Source organism: Rhinichthys klamathensis, unplaced genomic scaffold (genome assembly GCF_029890125.1).
Source record: "Rhinichthys klamathensis goyatoka isolate OS25496 unplaced genomic scaffold, OSU_Roscu_1.1 h1tg000358l_1, whole genome shotgun sequence".
In the NCBI taxonomy this organism is placed as follows: Eukaryota; Metazoa; Chordata; class Actinopteri; order Cypriniformes; family Leuciscidae; genus Rhinichthys; species Rhinichthys klamathensis.
This window is the reverse complement of record NW_026606867.1, coordinates 1,025,111-1,047,305: the sequence shown is the minus strand read 5'-3', so window position 1 is coordinate 1,047,305 and position 22,195 is coordinate 1,025,111.

Genomic DNA, 22,195 nt, shown 5'->3' with positions numbered 1-22,195 from the left:
GGTTGTTACTTATTCATTTGTCTCTGATTCAGATGCAGAATGTACACAACACAACACAACACAACATATACTATTACACTTCTATAAAAGTTGTTAGGAAAACTCTTTGTATGAATTAATCAACACTCTACATGCAGCAGGAAAAACTAAATGTGTGAAGCTGAGCCGAGTCCTCTGAGATCATTTCAGCTCACTCACAGCATTAATTTCACTGTAGGTGTGACAAGAGAGAGTGGTGTATCACCCCAGCAGATTAATATTCACAAAACTACAGTTAGAGATTGAGAGTACATTTTAATTTACATTACTTGTACAATTTAACAAACTTTACATTAATCGTGATTAAAAGCTTTCGAAAAACCTCTCCAAAATCTGAAAGAGCCATTAACCGATAACACATGGTCTTTCTTTATATCTATCTGCTTGTTTATAGTGAATATGTGTAGCATGTTATGAAGCACAGCTCACACTTTCAAATGAAGTAGCTTTCTGTTGGTAATCTGCAAATTTGTGCGACCAACTTCAACTTCAAAATCTTTCGCTCTTATGCAAAATTCCTGATCATGTTGAGTTATATTGAAAGGACGGGATTCCTATAGTGAAAATAAATCCGTTAATTATTATCATTTAGTGAAGCGATGTCCAGCATACAAACACAACTGGCGCCTCAATTATCAACAATTTTGCGTTTCAGTTATCGATTGTAGTAAAAACGACGTCAGAGGACCTCAATAGGCTATTAATATCTAGACAGACTGTTTTGTAGGCTGCATTGTAAATGGACAATTTTTCTCTCACAGGTGAAATAATAAAACAAATAAAAACTCAAATCCATATTTAAAGTTCACATAATTATTTATTCTAAGAGCAGTAGTAATGGGATAATGTATCAAATCAAATCATCTTTCAAATTCAAATCAACAACTGGAAAAGACTGGAAAACAAGCCTGTCTGGTTATTTTTATGGTTCACACAGATTTACAGCTTAACGAAATGCAAGGTGACAAAAGACCACTTGAATTCTGACTCTTTGTCATTTTAACTCCCTGTGAGAACTGCATGGCTGGGTCTTGTAGAACTGACTTTTGATGGATTATGTGGAACGTAAATACAAAATGTCAAGAGCTCTCCATTGTGTGTGTTTGAGGGGACATTTCCAGCGCTAGTCTGGTGATTGTATGCAGAAATGTCAGAGCTCCCCAAGTGGGTTTCACCTTGTCAGTGGCAACAATGGCTTCTGGAATATGGAGACAAGATCAGCTCAGAACTGTCAGGCCAATGACGTGGCCTTTGGAACGGCCAGTACAGATATTCATTCCACTCTTCCTGTTCTGTACACAGCATGTACCGCCAATCCCAACCTGTTTTCTTTTCTTTGCCTTTTTTTAAGTGGAAGATGTGGGTAAAAAGACAAAATAAGGGAATAAAAAAGAAGGCAAGAGGAATAGAAATGGGGAAAAGAGAGGAGAGCAGTTTCCATAGCAACTCAGAGAGCAGTTGAGTAGGTGAACGGTGCTGGCAGTCGGCCAACAGAAAGTTTTAACTCAAATTTAATTGCTGCTCCTGCAGTTCAGCCTAATTTCAAAAAGTCTCAATTAATCACAAATACGATGTTTGGGGAAACTCACAGTTAATGAACAGCTAGGATGAACTGTGTACTCTTTGCTGCTTCACACATACAGGACCATAAACATTCCATAATAACTGCATATCATTTAAGCCAAAAGTTGACTAAACCAGTTTAGTAATATATGTATACTTCCTTATTAGTATCCAAAAAGTGAATATATGCTGTATTGATGAGACAGTAAATAAATAATTCCAGATGACCCAATGCATCCGCTGAAATTCTGAAAACAATAGACACTTTGCCATCCCATAATGCCAGTGCCACAGGAGCTGAGAAGCTCAGGCTACAAAAGTTCATACACAACCTGAAGAACATGCTTCATCGAGGGTTGAGAAATAAGTTTTCGTCAAGTTTAGTACATAATCAGAAAGTAGGGATGTACCATATATCAGCCACCATATCGCTATCAGCCGATGTTCATTTTTAATGTTATCGTTATTGGCCCAAAAATAAATTTTGGCCGATATATTAAAGCCGATAAATAATGTATTATTTCCTTCAGCTAAGACACTTCAGATGCGCACTGTTCTCCATGATGGTTTAGAATTGCTTGAAATATGATTAGAATCACTTCAAAAAGGAAAATACAGTTAAATGCAACATGTGCAGCACAAGTCTGTCATATAGGCCACATAAAATGATAATGAGAACATTATAATTTTGTGCTTGTGACGTGGATTTAATGGAGAGATTTTTGTTTTTGTGATCAGGCTCTCAAAAATTATTACAATTTTTTTATTTAGATTTATCGGCCAATATATCGGTTATCGGCTTTCAAATATAAGGAATTATCGGTTATCGATAGCAGCCAAAAATTTAATATCAGTGCATCCCTTTCAGAAAGTACACAATTTTGGATGGTTGGAAAGTGAGTCTTGGAATTTAATTTTCAATGGAATGTAAATTAACTTTGTTTCATCATGTACTGCAGTCCATAAAAGGACTGCAGTCCCGCCCACCCAGAGAACATCATCATCAAGTTCGCTGATGATACTACGGTGGTGGGGCTGATTACAAGGGGAAACGAGGCGGCCTACAGAGATGAGGTCCTGAAACTTAGCGAGTGGTGTGCATTAAACAACCTGGCACTAAACATCAACAAGACCAAGGAGCTCATCCTGGACTTCAGGCGGAACAAAGTTGCCCCTGCCCCCCTTTACGTCAACGGTGGATGTGTAGAGCGAGTGGAGTCCTTCAAATTCCTTGGCATCCACATCTCTGCAGACCTCTCCTGGTCGGCCAACACCACAGCTCTGGTCAAGAAGGCCCAGCAGCGGCTACACTTCCTGAGGGTTCTCAGGAAGGAACAACTAAAAACTCAGCTGCTGGTGACCTTCTACCGTTCCACCATCGAGAGCCTGTTGACCTATGCTGTGACAGTGTGGCACTCCAGCTGCACGGAGGCCGACAGGAAGCGACTGCAGAGGGTGACAAACACTGCCCAAAAAATAATCGGCTGCCCTCTGCCCTCTTTGACTGCCATCTACAACTCCCGTTGTCTCAGCAGGGCCAGAAACATCCTGAGGGACACCACCCACCCCGGGTTCCATCTTTTTAACCTGTTGCCCTCAGGCAGGCGCTTCAGGTCAATACGGGCCAGAACAAACAGACTCAGGGATAGCTTCTTCCCCAAAGCTGTCACCATACTCAACCTACACTCAGACTTGCACTAATGTACTGTATTTGTATGTATGTGTTATACATGTGTGCACTTTCAGAGAGCTGCTCTCCAAATCTCATTGTACTCGTACAGTGACAATAAAGGCTTTCAATTCAATTCAATTCAATTCAATTCAATTCAATTCAATTCAATTCAATTCAATTCAATTCACCCTAATTTTTCAAAAGGATTTTTTTGTGTGTGTGCAAAATGCACAAGCTGCTTTTTCCCCCAAACAAGAAAAGCAGACTTTCAAGCTCCGAAAATGACACAAAATACCATAAAAGCTGTCCATACAACTTGTGCTAATCTATTCCAAGTACTCTCACCAAGTAGAATGCCACCAGTGAAAGACCTCGTCACAGTCAATTGCACCATGAGTTAAGGCAGAGAACTTGAGACTTTGAAAAACAAAAATGACTGTGCTCAGAGCTCTTAATGGTCTACACACAAAAAGATCCACACACATGCTTTCGCTGCTGACATTTCACACCTGCTACTTTAATCAGTTCTAGCACAATGGCACCTGCAAATACATTATACTTAAACTGCCCATATAATTATTCTCAACCTCACAGCAAACTGAAGATTGCAAACTGAAGATTGCTGAATTAGACAGCCGTAATTTGTCTTCTTAATTGTAATTTGCTGGAGAAGTAATGTGTTATTAGTGAATATAGTGAGGTGAGAAGAATTGTTTTAAGAGAATTTATAGTTCTATTGTTGGTAACCTGAGTAAGATTGATTATCATAAGGCAAATACCATTATCATAAAGGCAGGACAACAGCTTGTGTTTAAGGGCCTTTAATATCATCTAGAGTGAAACTACACTGAAACTAACACTGAAGCTATTAAATGAACGAATGGTACTAATCTGATGACTTTAAACTAAATACAATTTTAAAATAGAATAGATAATTAAAACTAGAATTGGTGATGAGGCCCATTTAACTAATATTTTATTTTAGTTAATTTTTTTTATAAACACTGTTATATACTGGTTGAAACTTTTCAAATCCTGATAGCAATCAGTAATAGAAGTGGTCGGACCGAATGCAATGATATGATGTCCAAGCTGCCTGTCAACACATGTATTTTCATCCCTCTGCGCACCCTGCTCACGCAGACATCTGTCACAACAGTTAACAGAATCATGACGAGCAAATAACATGTTAAATAAACACGAAGAGAATACATAGATGAAGGCACAGATAATCATAGCTATTCATGTCCTCAGACTTGTGCGTTTCTATGTCAACACTATCAACGCCGAAATAGATCTGCAGCAGTCAGGTGGTACAAGAAAGAGCTCTGTAAGTTGTTTATGTTCATTATTATTGTAATGTTATTGTAATGAGGTCATTTAACACCGTCTTGTGACACATTGCAGACTCTGCTGTGTGGATTCATGTGATTTCAAAGAGGCGTGGCTTTGGAAAGCGCTCTGAAATGAAGGTGGGATCTAATGCTTTCAAAGATAGCTTGCTATTGCTAGCCCCTCCGAAATTGCCTACCCTACCTTTAAAAAGACATGTCGCGTAAGTCGAAAAAGAAAAACCTAGTGGCCAGGAGCCAGGGATAATAATAAAAAAAAACTGCTAAACGATTCAGTCTGGACCTTTAGCTACTTGACTGACCCTTAAGTTGTAAGTGGACTCGAGTAATAAAAAAAATGTAAGGGTTAAGAACAGTGTGCACATGAAATGTGGAATCTTCTGGGTGAAAAGAAAAACAAATAAACAAAAATAAATTGCTCATCCATTTACAACTATAATCCTCCAATCTCTTACTGCAGAGCAAGAGAACAGTTGGTGAGACTGCGGAGATTTCCTCTAGTCACTGAGCTGTGACTGAACTCAAGATTCAGAACCCAGCATGAAGACACCAACTGTCCTGGAACTGTGTGAAATGCAGAGCTGTAGTCAACAGTCTTTTGGGTATATTTCATTACATTACAAAACTCCTCTTTTTGGATTTCATAACAGAGAGGCTACCTTCACCTTAGTGACATTTAAATAGGCAGAAAGCTAAATTAAGTACTTTATATTACACATTCTAAAGATTCTTTCTATTTCTAAAAAGTATATTTTTATTTTACTTATTTATATTTATTTATTAATAATACACAGTATGTTATTTACATTTATTTTGAAAGGGGGAAAGGTTGAACTTTAAGCATGCATTTTTTCCTAATGATCAATCAATAAATAAATAAATGAAACAAACAAGCTGTTTCAGGGCTCCTCCTTAATCTGTTAGGATCATCTCACAATTTAACCGAATTTTCATCATAAGCCTGCTTTTCTATAGTAAGCTGATGGGCGAGGGAGGAATAGACATGGCTGTTCATGTGGGAGAAAGATTTAATAACATTACCTTTCTGAGTTAATTGTGATATGTTCTGAATCAAAACCTCCATCGGAAGTGAGCAATGATTAGCATTACCCGATAGTGTCAAACATTTACCCACTTGTCCTACTAAGTACAAGACAGCTGTAATCATGTTCTCTGGCACTCCAGGGAATGATTTACAATCATAATATATCAACATAAGATGGAGCGCTGGACTGGGTAATGCAAAGTTATTATTTCTATAACTTGTGCAAATAGACCTACATAAATGCATAATGTGCAATTAAATTCACTATAATACAGCAACCTATACACCATGGACTTATAATGATGTTTTTCATTGCAGAATGGCATCTCTCTTAAATGAATAAATAGGCTACTAAAATAAATGGTTATTGAAACTTTTGATTATAGCCATTTCTTAATACAATGCATAACATTTTCTTACTTCCTGGTAGATGTCATTGAAAAAGGTGTCCTAAGAAATCACACCTGTTTCTTTGACAGACTCCGTGTCCTAACCCTGCAGTCACGGCCATAGACATAATAAATATACAATATATCTGATTGGCCACTTTGGACCATTTCTGCGATGCGTCAATGGATCCGCCATTCTGGACCGGGCAAGACTGTTATAAACAAATACAAGAAAACGAGCCCGATCTCATGAAAGTGCGTATCTATACCACGAATGTCATTTCTCGTGCCATTTATACGCCAAAAATGTTTTTTGCGTCTATATGATACGCAGTTTTCGCGTGCATATGATACGCACTTTATGGCGTGTAATACGCAGGCACTCCCCACCCCCCTCCCCCCTAAACCTACCCAAGGGGTTTTCAGTGCGTAGCATATGCACGCAAAAACCATTTTTGGCGTATAAATGGCACGAGAAATGACATTCGTGGTAGATACGCACTTTCATGAGACTGTGTTGAAGAAAACGGGAGCTGCGGTTTTTCTGGACAAAAAACACAGTACCATTTACATTTCTCAAATGAATTTCAACGATTTATGATCTGCATGAGTACAAAAAAGGTTCTATCTCTAATTACTCAGAATCTCTCTAGAACTTGAAAATCATTGTAATAAGGAATTGTGAAAACTCATGCTTGTCAAGTATAGATTTGGATTATTTTTCTTGGTTAATAATTGTGGAGATGTCCTTAGTGTAATATAATTTCATGTACATGAAATGTGCATACTGTTTTTCATTGTGGAACTGGAAACGACTTTTTCTGTCTTCAACACAGTAATTTGAGCTTTTTCTCATGCGCCTTTAGCTTAAAACCTTATTTATCTGAAGCATTTATCTTAAGGCCCTTTTCATTTTTATAATTTATTTCTATATGTGTTGCCTTCTAACCCTATGCTTGCAGTTTGACGCAACAAGTAAACAAGTTTTTGTTATTCATACCACAACAATAAATGTCTTTATAGACATTTTATAATATATTATTGTAAAAATACATATAAAATTGTCTCTTCATTTTGAATGGACAGCATTATGTTTAATCGTGTCTGGCAACTTGAAAATGTCTTTTAATATCATTCAATATTGATCCAGTAAAACATTCACATTTACAGTTACAGCGGTAGAACATTTATGTTCTATCACATAATACTATCACATAATACTATCACGGTCACTGCTGGCAAGGACAAAAACTAATTAAATTAAATGTAAATAGACACATTTCAACAGTAGCCAACTTAATATGATTAAAGAAAGGCATGATCTTTTTTGCCTTAATTATCAGAGCAAAAGTTCTTGCTTTTATTTTTTATGCTAACTAAAATTGTTAAACCCAGCATGGAGACCACAGCTATTCTGGAGCTGAGATCTAGAGATGTAGTCCACAAACTTTTGGTTTTGTTTCATGACAAGCTGTTGCTATTGAGAAGAATGGAAATGCTAATTGTAGCGTTCTCCAGGCATTACAGGCCTCCTTGATCCAGAACCTCACAAATTAATTTAATTGGTCATCATGCTTATTTATTAATATTAAATTGTTTATTTGGCCATAGGGCTGCCGCCTCTGCAGTATTTTAATCCCAACTCTGAACTATTTTTTAGACCATCAGGGATATTGAGTGCTCTGCAAATATTACTTCCCACTCTAAAATCCCATGGACTGAGTCAAGCTATTAGACTGTAATATCACATTGCTCTGACATTGTCAGCATGTTTAGCTGGTGAACTTTGCAGGCACTCTTTTATTCACTTGTCTTTGCTGAATGATTTGAATCACTTTATCACCTATATTTTGCAGTTATTTTTGATGCTAATCTTTCATTTGATTCTTTCATTCAGAGTACTGTTAAAACATCTTTTTCCCATCTAACATCGCTAGATTGCGGCTAATGTTAATTTAGCTGAAAAGCTGATAAATTCCTTTGTCGTCCCTCGGATTGACTATTGTAACGCCCTTTTAGACGGAGTTTCTAAATCACTACACAAGCTTCAACATGTACAAAATTCGGCTGCTAGGATCTTAACTGGGTCCAGAATATGCAACCATATCACTCCGGTTTTGGAATCCTTGCATTGGCTCCCAGTTAGGTTCCGAGTCGATTTTAAGATTACGAAGCTCACATACAAATCTTTGCACGGTCTGGTTCCAAATTATCTAGCTGAACTGTTACACCCCTACACTCCGAATCGCAGATTGCACTCCTCACAGTCCTCACAATCGAGCATGCTGGTTGTTCCTAAAATCTTGTAACCCATTAGTAGGATTTTCACACCGGAAAAAGAAAAGGAGGAAAATTATCTTCTTGGGTCTGAGCTCACCAAATACATATAATCACAACTTATAATAGTATCTGGAGTCCCAGGTTCGGGGTCTCACACCTTGCATTAATCAAAAGAAAAAAATTATTCATAATTTTAAATGTGTGTCTGCACTCATTTAAACGGTTGTCTATAGTCCTAACTAGATAGTAATTAAACCAATGAATGAATGAAATAAAATGAACTAATGAATAATAATAAAATTAATTTATGAATGAAACAATCAGTTCACTGAAAATTTTCTTTCCCTTCAATTCAACATGCACATATCACTTAGTTTGCACACATCACATGTGTCACAGTGTCTGGTTTGTGTTTCCTGGGTAACCACTAAAGGTCCTCTTCCCGCACGGTGTCCCACACTCTGTTACTACATTTCCCATGATCCTGTCTGTCACTGAGTGTTCATTGTGTTCAGCTGTTTCTCGTCACCTCGTTTAGCACTTGTGTGTGTATATATACCCTGTTAGTTTCAGTGTCTGTTACGGAGTCCTTGTCTAATGTCCCCACACTTCCGTTCCTGTTGCTGCCTGTTTCTTGTTCATGTCTTGTGTTTTTGGATTGATTTACTGGATTTTGACCGTTTGCCTGGCTGGATTGTGAGTACGGATTTCCCAATAAAACTGCTCTTGGATCTTAACCTTTCCTGTGTGTGTGTCGTGACAACATGAGACTATCTTTACCCTTTACAAATCACCACTTGAAAACAAAAGATATCATTCATCAATGACCATCAAATAAATAAATAAATAATCAACCTGTATGTGTACACTGATGTCTGAGTGCAATGGCTCAAACTGAGCTTGACGACGTAGATGTGACGTGGGCAACCTGTCTGACAGAAGGATGTCTTCTAGTAGCTGTGCCAAGAGGAATCAGAATCATTCCCTTCCGAATCTTGCAGCGACAGAGAGCGTGAGTAGGAGCTGTCCATGAGCTAGTAGCAGGATCAACTTTATGACTCTCTATGGGCTTCGCCCTTGACTTTATGCCTCCACGTCCCCTATACGGTAACTTCTCTACTGTGCGACAGTCGCATGATATGACGCAATCGTTAGCCTATTTTTTACAAAAACTGCTTCTACGGGGCCATAACGTAAGATACAAGGTAGTGGAGCCTTCTATACATTGTTGTGTTTCTTTAGAAATAAATAATGGACAAATGGAGTCTTTAAACGCCTCAGATGTAAAGTTATTCGCTGTCAAAGTAATGCCAAAATGACGCAAAATGAATGGGAGTCAATGGAATGCTAACAGCAGGTGAAGGGTTGCTAGCCAATGGCGGCCCCCAGGGAGACTTCAGTTTCCGGCTGGTGGATTACCCCTTGGTGAGAACAGATGAATAACATCAGTACCAACCACGAACATTTATTTATTTTAATTAAATATTTTAATCATTCCATGTCATTTTATATTGTCAATCTTTTTACTATTTACATTTTTATGCCCAAAATGCTTAATTAATATTCAAACTAAGTAGGCTAATTGACTGTCATTCTCCTCCCTGTTTAAAGGGGTGGTTGATTATGATTTCACTTTTCTAACTTTAGTTAGTGAGTAATGTTGCTGTTTGATCATAACAACATATGCAAAGTTACAATGCTCAAAGTTCAAAGCAAAGGGAGATATTTGCTTTTAAAGAAATAACTTTTTAAGGACTATAGGCCTACAACAAACGGCTGCTGGTAGGAACTAGCTACACGACATTCCTCCCGGGATGTCATCATAAATCATCACAATCCCTAGAATTTACATAAAGCACGCCCCCGGAACACAATTTATAGATTATCAAGAAGACAGATTATGCTAATCAATGACTAGAAGATACCTACACGTCAGCTACATAAATTCATCAACTAACCATTCAGAAATGTCCTGTTGCATTCTATGTTGTCACTTCTTCTTGAGTCTTTCCATCATTGACTCCGTTGACATCAATGGGGCGGTACTTCAGTCTACATCCAGCGTGACCTTTCCAACGTGATTAGGTAATGCCTGGCGCGTCGCAGACCAGCACAAGAAGAACAATTGGGGTAAAAAGTATATAAATTTTTATTATGTTTTAGAAAATGGCCGATGGTTTCGCTAGATAAGACCCTATTCCTCAGCTGGGATCGTGCAGAGCCCATTGAAGCATTTCAAAGCCCTTTGAAACTGCATTGATTTGGACTTCAACAATTTGGTTGCAATTGAAGTCCATTGTGTGGAGAAAAATCCTGAAAAGTTTTCCTCAAAAAACTTAATTTCTTTTTCACTGAAGAAAGAAAGACATGAACATCTTGGATGGCATTGGGGTGAGTAAGTAAATTATCAGGGAATTTTCATTTTAAGGTGAACTAGCTAATCCTTTAAGGTTGTGCCAGGGTGTCTGGACAACCACTGGACTCGTCACTGCCCTGAAGCGCGAAAATCAGCCTTTTAAATTTCAACTGTACGTTGGTTCGTCTCATTCTTCATCGAGCAAGGATTCGAGATAATTGCGTTTAATTTACCTGGACTGATTCCGGTTACCGACCTTTGTCGCCCGGTGTCCAGATTCCATTCTACCCGTCAGATTGTCCTACCAGGGCTAACTGCGCATGCGCACATCAATATTGCGTAATTTTTGTCAAGCTGAACAACACGCCCATAATTTTTTACTACTTGCGTGAGAACTTCTTCATGTAAGATACGTTTTTTACTACTTATGTTAATTGTTATTATACCAAGATATATAGCAATAGCAGTAATGAGAACTGTTTACGGTCACATTCATACAAAGCCAGCTAGCACCACTGATCATCTTAGCATTTTTCATGAAAACGTTAGGCTATTTGATTGTTTGGTGTAAAATATAAACACACACACAATTATGCCAAAATGTCGGTTTTGTCGAGTGTCCCCATAAGATCAGTCTTAAATGAATTAAATAAAGTATCAAAAGAACTTAAAGTGTGTGAGGCTTTCCGGCGTGCGTGTGAGATCTGCGTCTCTGTCAGCAGCGGTTTTCATTCATAAAAATAGGCCATTAAACAAATATTTAAAATATACTCTATGTTGTTTCTGCATTAATTTGGAGATCAACTGTGAAATTATTACATTATAAAATATATTCAATTTAACTTTAATGTTTGTAATTACGATTAATCACATTAAAAATGTGATCAATCTAGTTAATTTTCCCCCATTGATTTACATCACTATATATATCTATTTGTGCTTTTTTTCCTTTTTTTGCATTTTTTGACAGCTATGGAAGATAAGTGGGAAGCATTGTATAATCTTCTGTCAGTGGGATCGTACCCATCAGGGTATGATAAGTCCAAAAGGCAGAACATTCGAAGATATGCACTTAAATTCAACCTAAAGGGTAGTTATTTAAACTTTAAATTTCAATTATGTTTATTTTATTATTTGTTTGTTGCCATCTTGATTTTCTTTTCCAACACATGTCCTTTTAGTCTACTTCTGTCATAGTCATGTTTTCTCTTTAATGTAGATGGAGAGCTTTTTTATGGAAGTAAAAGAGTGATTAAAACCAAAGAGGAAGCCAGGATGCTCTTTGAAGAATTCCATTCCTCTCCCATTGGTGGGCACACAGGGATTGGTAAAACACGTGCTGCCATCTGTTCCAGTAAAATGGCAATGTCAGTTGACATTGAAAATTGGGTATGTGTGTTATTTATTTTATGTAGTTATTTTAGTTTATATATATGTACTGTTTATATATATCAACTCACAAATATATATATATATACAACAATTTCTGAAAGGTATTGGAATGTGATCAATGTCAAAAACTTAGAAAGCATTTGACTGCTGTGCAGACCTTACAGTGCATCAAGGTAAATAAGTGCAGCAACATACAGTATACTAAACCTACTTTATACGCACTAAACTTACTTTACATTTTATTTACTTGGTAGATTTCTGCTGTTTGAGAGCTTGTTGGCATTGATTTAACTGGACCATTACCTGAAACTGCAGATGGCTTTAAATACATCCTCACAGCCACAGACTACTTCTCTAAGTGGGTTGAGGCTTTTCCTTTAAAAAACCAAGACAGCAGCTGAAGTTGGAAGACATCTCTGTTCCATCATTTATAGGCATGGTTGTCCCCAGAGAATTCTCTCAGATCAGGGAAGGGAATTTGTAAATGATGTAAGTGTATTTAAAATTATCAGTATTAAAGTGATTTAGGTTTAGCCTCAATGTCTTCATTTTTAGATTTACTAGAGTTGTTATATTTTCCATTGCACATACAGTACATGTATTCAACTATTGTATGTTTTTAGGAGCTTATCACCCATTTGCTAACAGTGATTTTTTTTCTTTATTTTTTAAGCTTAACCACAGGCTTTGTGAAATGTTGTGCATCAAAAGAAGTGTAACAACAGTTTATCATCCTCAAACTAATGGCCAGAATGAAAAGACCAACGACAACATTAAACGGTAAGTTTTTTAATTTTAAGTACCTAGTGTAGGTCAGGAAAAAATTAAGGCACCCCCACCCCCCATGACATTTTCCCCCATCTTCAGCTTTAAGGCACCAAATAAGTTATAAATGCGTTCCTTTCGATACACTCCCCTGTCTGCCATGTACAGAACCCGGTTTTGTTCATTAAATGTTCTGATCTGCCTTTGCTTTTTATGTTTTATTTATTATACTTAAAAGAAATTTGTATATTCGTTTATTTAGTTATTTATTTATTTAACAAATGTATGACTTTTGGAAGTGCAATTTGATTAGCCTATGCAGTTTTAAAAAAGTTGAATTAACGTAACCTGTCATTTTTACTCTTGAAAGTGTACACTTACAGGTGTTGATTATAATTAGGCTAATTTACTGATAGGCCCATTAAATATCTTCTATTCTATATCTATTATCTTAAAAAAAAAAAAAAATACACGTTGGCCTACTGCGTTAGAATAAACTGGGAAGGGTCATAGCACTTGCATATTGTTGTCCTATTGTTAGTTTAACTGCTTATTGTTCTCATTTGTAAGTCGCTTTGGATAAAAGCGTCTCCTAAATGAATAAATGTAAATGTAAATAATAATAAGGATAAACAATATTTAAAAAGTATATAATAATATAACATCTGACTAATTAAAAACATAACTTGCTAAATGGAGGATATCTATATCTAGCATAAAAAAAATTAATTGTCAGAACGTCGTCTCTCAGTTGGTGAATGTCGCGCAACAACGTTGCTCTAGCCCTGTTGAGTCTTACAATTCTACGTTGTTACAATGTTGAGAGCACGTAGACAGCGACGTTGCCATAGTAGAAATGCAACGTGCCACAGACGTTCGTAAATGTGTTTGCTGGGCAGCCGCCTACATGCTGCTGTCTGTCAGTGTCACTAAATACATTTTGTAAGTTTAATTGTAAGGATTCAGTGTTATTTTACATTTGATTACTTTATTAAATTTCTGTAGCATTACTAAGTTTTAAGCCTTTAGCATTTAATAAGCATTTAGTCAATTTTCTGTAGCATCTGTATCTGAATACTTCTGTTAGACCTGTCCTACACTTAAGTGCAAATATTATGAGATCTAAACATCATTGGTTCAAATGCACGCTGGAGCTTTCTGTTATTTAAACGATACAATCTTATGTACAGTATGTGGGTTGATCCAGTGTTGAAAGAAAATAAATGTCTAAATTAGGTCGTTTGAATGATACACCCACCTGTCGATCTCTTAAAGGCAGGGTAGGTAAGTTTGAGAAACTAGCAGAAAACTGCTGGATTTTAAAGTATCCAACAGAGAAACTCCCACCCCCTCCCTTCTGGGCTCCTTCCAAAGCCACGCCCCCAAAACACATGAACGTGTGATGCCGACCGCTCAGCTGGAGGACGCGTTTACCAGCGCCGAGCGGAGAGGAGCGCAGTGCATGGAGTGACATCACCTTTTTTTGCCTTGTTTGCCTGAGCTGACTGTATATGCAGGTACAGGTGGTACTGGGAATTTCGACTGCTTTTTCTCTGCCATAATTGTGAGACTTCCTAGCTTCCGGCCGGTACATGCCTCTCCTCTTTCGAATGAGCGAGTCAATAGGGTGCGCACATTGTTTGCAGCTCCTGTAGCAGCAGGGGTGGTAGCCATGGTAGCGAGGGAGAGTGACAGTCGCCCAGCCAATCATTGCATTCGTTCCGAATGGAAAGAGTAGCTGTGTTTATTGCAGCCCTGAGAGGACTACAGACACTCGATTTTTATACTCTCCTTTTCAGAGTACTTACATTTTAGATATGTATTGGTTTATAAAGACAGTTTAAACAAATTTGGGAAAAAGTGTTTTAGAAACAAACTGCCTACCCTGCCTTCAAGTCAGAATACGCAAGTGACAGATGCTTGGGAACGTTTGATGGTTCTCTTTTCTTCTCTGCTTCTCTGACTGCTCTCTTTATTAATTAGTTTTGGGCTCTATGTATCTTTATCCATTTTGTTCCTCTATGTTGTCACGTTTGCCGTGTTGTCACCCACCTCCCCTCACTCACTTGTTTCATTTGCTCCAGATGAATATTGTTGCTGTTAGAGGGCTTGAATTTCGGCGTTGGATTGCGCGTATTGCACATAATTTGACACATTCCCGCAGATTTTGTGCTCACACCCAAGTGTGCGCGCATAAAGCCTCTCAGTACTAAATTGAGTTACTTTTCGCTGCTTATTGTGCTTAAACAGTAAAATCCACACAAAATAAGGTCAAAATGCTACGTTCTTGGCGAGTATTCACGTAAACACAGCCTGTTATGTTTTAAGTGAATGTAAACAGTTGAGAAAGAAAACGTGTAACAGTATAATGGATCCATGCGTCAGGTCTTAAAGTGACAGCAAACTGCCAAATTAGAGATAATGTTAAAAATTTCTATATGGCAGTTTTCCCCCATTACATCGATGTCAAAATTGTGTTGTGGCCAGTGAAAATGCTGAGTGGCTAGTAACTTTGGAAAACCACAAGCCACAGTGACTGGTGTGCAAAAAAGTTAATGTCAAGCCCTGTATTGCCATAGCCACAGTTCTATAGTAGAATAAACACGCTATGGCATGGGAGATCATAGAAAATTAATTAGCAAATAAATAAGGCAAACCTCAACAGATTACGCCCTGAAAATTGCATTTACATTTACATGTATTCAACATTTAAAATTCCTTTAAAAAAAAGCTTAAATTCTTCAAAAATACTAGTCCACGTAAAGTCATTGTATAATTGACACACTAAAAGCACACCTAGAAAAATAGAAACCTGACCTGTTCAAACGGAGAAAGTACATTTTCTTGTGGCAATTTGGCAATGAACATCACTCTGTAATATCACTGAATTGTGCTCTTCTGTTTGTCCTTTGACATAGAAACCCATCAGCAGAAAACCAATTATCCACCCACTGATATCCTGATGCTAATGACTGAGAAGTAAATGAGACAGTATGACACATAACCCACACTGATTGATGTTGATCATTTTTCTCTGATGATCAGAAGGGTCTCACCTACTGCTAGATCTAATTCAGGCTAAAAACATTGGACTAATGGAGCGGGACGTAATTGCTTCCAAATGAAAAGCACTGCAACAACAGGCCATTCACATTAGAAGTCCTGAAATAGTTTATTAAGACAATGTTTTATGCCTAATGATATGCATATATAAATAGTTACAGTTGCATGTTCTTCCGTTTGGCAGTACTGCATGTTGTTTTAAGGAGTTTTTCCACTGCTCTTCTCTTTCACTTTCAATGTTTCGGGCCTCTGCTACTCTACTTTATTGTTTGTTGCATGGAGATTGCTATTTTCCTCCTGAGCATTTCTGTTTCTCCAGCTCCCTTTTCACCTTGATTACTTCTGTTTCTCTGTGCATCGGCATCGTTCAGAACAATCCAATCCCCCGGGTAATGTCACGATTTGTAAATTTAGATTCATCTACTCGATTTTAAAAATGTTCTTTTTTTCAGGATGCTTGACCCTTTGTGAGTGTTCTGTTTGATGCTGCAGTGAAGCAGTTTCAGTTCATCCTGTGGATATCCCTGGAATGGTTTAACAGAGACTGCAGATCAAACTTCATTTCACTCTCTTTCCTGAGGGTGCACAACACGTTTTAAATTAGATTTGTTCTGTGGAAGCATTCTGCTCTGTTCTGGGCTCCCCTCAAAGAGATGAAAACAATCCAATGTTCCTTTCCAAGAGGAGCTTTTAGCATGAAATTGTCACAGTTGTCAGACAGCAGAGGGCAGAAAGTGACATGGTCTGGGTGCTGTACCCTTTTGCATGAGCCCTGGCTGGAGCTCGAAACAAATTCTTTCATAACTGATTGAGAAACAAATGATCAATGTCATGTTTCATGGGAATGGAATGGCAGGGCTTAGAAGGCCTACTGTATATGATATGATACAAAATGCAATATCCAAGGTCACCTAGCTTGTTTGCTTTTTGTGTGAATTAAACCACAAACTGTCTAGTGATAAGAGAGCTACTACACACACCAAGAAATGTATTTCAGATTGAATGCTGTCTGTACCTGCAGACAGTTTGTGGTTTAGTTCACACAAAAAGCAAGCAAGCTAGCTGACCTTGGATATTGAAGTTGGTATGATAACTTGATGTAGGCCTTCTGCAAGGTGCTGGAAACATTCCTCAGTGTTTGGTTCATATTGACATGATAGGATGACAAAGTTGCTGCAGATTTGTCAGCTGCACATCCATGATGCAAATCTCCCATTCCACCACATCCCAAAGTTTCTCTGTTGGATTGAGATCAGGTGACTGTAGGCCATTTGAGTATAGTCAACTCATTGTCATGTTCAAGAAACCAGTTTGAGACGATTTGAGCTTTGTGACATGCACATTGTCCTGCTGGAAGTAGCCATCACATGGTCAGCAGCAATACTCAGGAAAGCTGTGGTGTTTAAACAATGCTCAGTTGGCACTAAGGGGCCCAAAGGGTTCCAAGATAATATCTCCCACTCCATTACACCTCCCCCAGCAGCCTGACAGCAGGATCGATCCATGCTTTGTGTTTACACCCAATTCTGACCCTACTATCCGAATCTCACAGCAGAAATCGAGACTCATCAGACCAGGCAACACTTTTCCAATCTCCAATTGTCCAATTTTAGTGAGCCCGTGCTAATTGTAGTCTCAGTTTCCTTTTCTTAGCTGACAGGAGTGACACCCGGTGTGTTCGTCTGCTGCTGTAGCCCATCTGTTTCATGGTTCGACGTGTTGTGAGTTCAGAGATCCCCTTCTGCACCTCGGTTGTAAGAAGTGTTTTTTGAGTTACTATTGCCTTTCTATCAGCTTGAACCAGTCTAGCCATTCTCTTCTGATCTCTGGCATCAATAAGGCATTTTTGCCCAGACGGACTTTTGACTTGAGCTCGGCGACTTCTAAGGCCCCCCCCCCCTGCCTCGGGCCCTGGGTACTCGGTACCCTTTATCCCCCCAGTACCACGCCCCTGTAGACAGGTACTGAACATAGCTATTCTAGCCAGCAAATAAATAATTTACAGCTGAAATGTTGCCGGTATATGTAACAATCAATCGTATTTGTTCATAAAATACCAGTTGTGATGTGGTGATGTTGTCATGTCATCATAAGTGTTCCAGTGTGTAGTGATATGTTATTATTGTGTGATTAAGGGTCCTTACCGGTGCCCAAATTCGTATACACGATATACTGAATCACGACTAGGGAGCTGATTGAAATGCATGTCTGCATGCCTAAATGCATTAAGTTGCTGCCATGTGATTGGCTGATTAGATATTTGGCTGATTGATCTCTTGTGTCTATGTTCAGTTTCCTAATGGCCTGCTGGTTTGACAAATTCTGGCAACATCTCTTAATTTAGTTGAACACTCAGAATGGCAGTCCAGGAAAGAATTGAGGATCCCCCCTGCAGCCACTGACCAATATTCAGCTGTCTGCTTCACACTGCGCTTGTGATGAACTCCTCACTGGTGCTGTGTTCACACATCTCTATCTGTCTTGTCTCGTCTAAACTTCCACTCATGGCTCTCATCTGTCTGTGAGCCACTTAAGACTTGCTCAAACATATGTGTAACGGACACACAGTGAATGGCTGCCCCAGTTTTTACTTGTGGACATGTTCAAATCCAGGAGCTAGCGCTTTTCATTAGTCAATGACCCACTTTTTTAACCTTTATGTATATAGCGCTTTATACAATACAGATTGTTTCTTTTCAGCAGTTGTTCAGCTGAAGTCAATGTTGATTCAGTTCGGTTGCAAAGTCCATCAATTATTAAATTAGTTCATTTCATCTATAAAGCAGTTCTGCAAAAAACGATGTCATCGTCCAGCTCAGCTCAGTTCTCATACAACAGCGTCAGTTGTTCTGTGGCACTGCTGACCCTTTCCCCAGTGGTTTCGCGCAGTGCCTGTGCTTCTGTTTTCTTTATTATAGACCTCACATTCTCATTATGGGCTAAATTATTAGCAGGTCACATTTTGAACTCCTTTGTTTGCTTCTTTCATTCAGAATCACTCTGGAGACACCAGATTTTAATAGACTTCATTAATCCAACAATAATGTGTCATAAAACATGCTGCAGCATATCTCCAGTGGACTGGACTGTACAATATCTAACCATAGGGTTCTGTACACCTGATATTTTTCAATAAACCTGTTTGCATTCATTTATTCCCTGCATTTTTATAGATTAAATAAAATCCAAATATCAATAAATTTTGAGTCAAAATCTACATATGGTTCAAGCACAGTTTAGGAAGAAAATGCTACTAAATGAGGATTTAAAGTCTAAAATATCCCTCTGAAACTTTTCGGTTCACTGTAAAAAATTATTTTCATGATTTGTTAACACAGCATTTTTTCTTTTGTCAAATCAACTTAGATAATTTATGTGGTTCAGATAACATAATATTTTGAGTTTCTGTTAATTAAAGCAATCTCCTTTATTGTGTTAACACATTTCTACAAAATTCTACTCATATCAATGAACTTAAAATTTTAGGGCAACTACTTACTTTTTTAAGTTAAACCAACAATATTTTTTTTACAGTGTTCAAAGTTGGATTGGATTTATGACATGTTTAATCTTATACTTGAGTGTATAAAAACTGTGACAGGCTGTGAGATGGAAAAACAGGAAATTAAACTCATTCATTGGGACAGACGCATTCACATTATAAATGTCTCTTTCATTCTATACTCAGTGAAAATAATTCATACACAGATGGTGTCATGTATGTTGCAGGGTATGTATGGATAATTTAGGAGCCATTGAAATGATGGATTGAACCACAACATATAGACGTAATATCCTCCATTTATCTCCGCAACCAGCACACAGTTTGATCCAACAGCAGATGGTAAATGTCACAATGTTCAGCACTGGGACAATTAGACAGCACTCTTAAGGCTCTGAATATTCACTTGGCATAAATTAAGAAATAGCCTAACCACACATGCACACACACACAAACAAACAAACAGAGGATTCGTGTTCAAGGAGACTTGTTATTCACCTAGGAGATCTTATGCACAGCTCAGGCTTTTGTGGAAGATTATATTATTAGATTATTCACATGGTAATTTGATTCAAATTAAGACGGTTCATTTTTAATACATCTCATGTCCTGATTGACCAAAGAATTGAAAAGGTGCCTCCAGAATGTTGGTCTTAATTCAGTCACTCTGGTTTGTGGTCTTTCACAGTCCTAAATTAAATTCACAGTTTAAATCAAATCAATCCACTAAATGAACAATTAAATTTTAATAAACCTTGAATGGCCTACAGTTGCTCACTTATTCAGCAAATAAATAATACATGAACAGTGAAATACCCCATCTCTGAAAATACTGTCTTCAGAAAAGTTTCGATTGCACATTACCTCAGTATAATGAATAAAGTTGTGTTTTTAAGTGCAACGGTGCTTTGTTCTCAAATAACCTGGGAAACCGCTAGCCTATTTCTGCTGTTCCATAAACGCCACCTGTCAGAGAGTGAATTTGCATTTTCATTCTTACTGTATGCCGTTTTTGTTCAGACCAATGAAAAAATTGGACTAAAAGTGTTCTAAAAATGTACACAATTCGGATAATGAGGTGATATATATATATATATATATATATATATATATATATATATATATAATTTTGTATCAGACGTTTGTATAAGACTTTTATTTTGTTTTCTGTTTTTATATCACAATCCGCCCTAACACATTTTGTTTGAAACAGCCTTCCATAAACGATAGAACAAGACTACAGTAAGGACAACAGAAGAAGACTACAGTAAGGATGACAGAACAATACGACATAAACAGAGAACATACACATCAACATATAGGCCTACTAATTTATCTGAACAAGTAAGCATTGACTGTAGACAAGGACAAATCTATAGTGCAAAGCACAAAACAGTCGATTCATTTTTGGCACAAATGGAACCTCATACACTAAGATATCAGAGAAACAAATCAGCATCTCACCAGACCCTTTCATTAATATTTTATGATTTAACTCTCAAGAATCGTTTGTATTAGGCCTATTTATATTAGGCCTCTGAGCAAATTATACAGCACAGCCTCATACCTAAATAAAGTTTAGCATGAACACTAAATTCATTTAAGGACCCCTGGTCATCTCTAAATTGTGTCTTCAGGGATATTTTATTTACTCCTTTTATGTGGGATTTGCTCTCCCTCGTTTGATGGTGTTTGGTGATGCAGCTTTTGTTCTTTTTCTCTTTGGTCTGGAGGAGAGTCTTATCCAGTGCTTATCACACAAATTTATTCGTATTTCCCCCCCCTCTGCATTTCAGCCCATTTTCAGCATATACAACTTCAAAGTATCATTTGGCGATATGATATCCTAGCTTCCCTTATCTCTATACAACACTGATGCTTCTTTTGAACTTTTAGCTGGGATGTTGAGAGACATTGTTGAGTGATGACGAGGCGATAACATTTGGCAGATTCTCTGTGTTCTCATAGAGCAAATAGTGTTGGGGTTCCTATTAATTCGCCCATTCGTAAAAAAATGTGGATTGGCATTTACCTTGCCATTGTTTAAAGACAAATAAGACAAAGGACACACGATGGAGATGGCATTTTCAGCGTGTGCTCTAAGTTCTTTTTATGAGGAACACATGTAATTGTTAGATTTTTTTAGACATTTTTTTAATACTTTCTGCTCAATCTATGTAGCTTTTATTTTTTGTGCATTTTTAACACCAGTTGATTAGATTGCAGAGTGTACAGAGTGTGCAGGTTGAATAAGCAGAGCAATGGCACAGCTGTACATAAAATATTGCAATCCACACAACATAATGAGAGACATATCATAGTTCAGAAGAGGACACATTGTTGGTGTGCGTCTCATCTGTGACCAGTACAGCAAGTCTTTGTGGTGTATTGAGAGCTATGTATCCAGGATAATGTCAGCAGGCCATCACGTAGGACGAACCACATCCAACAGGAGTAACTGTCGATGCAAAAGGAAGCTGTCTGAAAGGGATGTCCAGGTACTGAGCCGGATTGTCTCCAAAAAACATAAAACCACTGCTGCCCCACTGCTGGTTTCCACCAAAACTGTTTGCCGGGAGCTCCACAGAGTCAATATTCATGGTCGGGCTGCTATAGCCAAACCTTTGGTCACTCGTGCCAATGCCAAATGTCAGTTTCATTTGAGCCAACAGTGCAAATTTTGTGCTGTGGGCAATATGAAACATTGTTCTCTGATGAGTCCATTAGATCAGTGACGGCTTGGGCTGCAATATCAGGGCATTCCCTAAGGTGTTTGA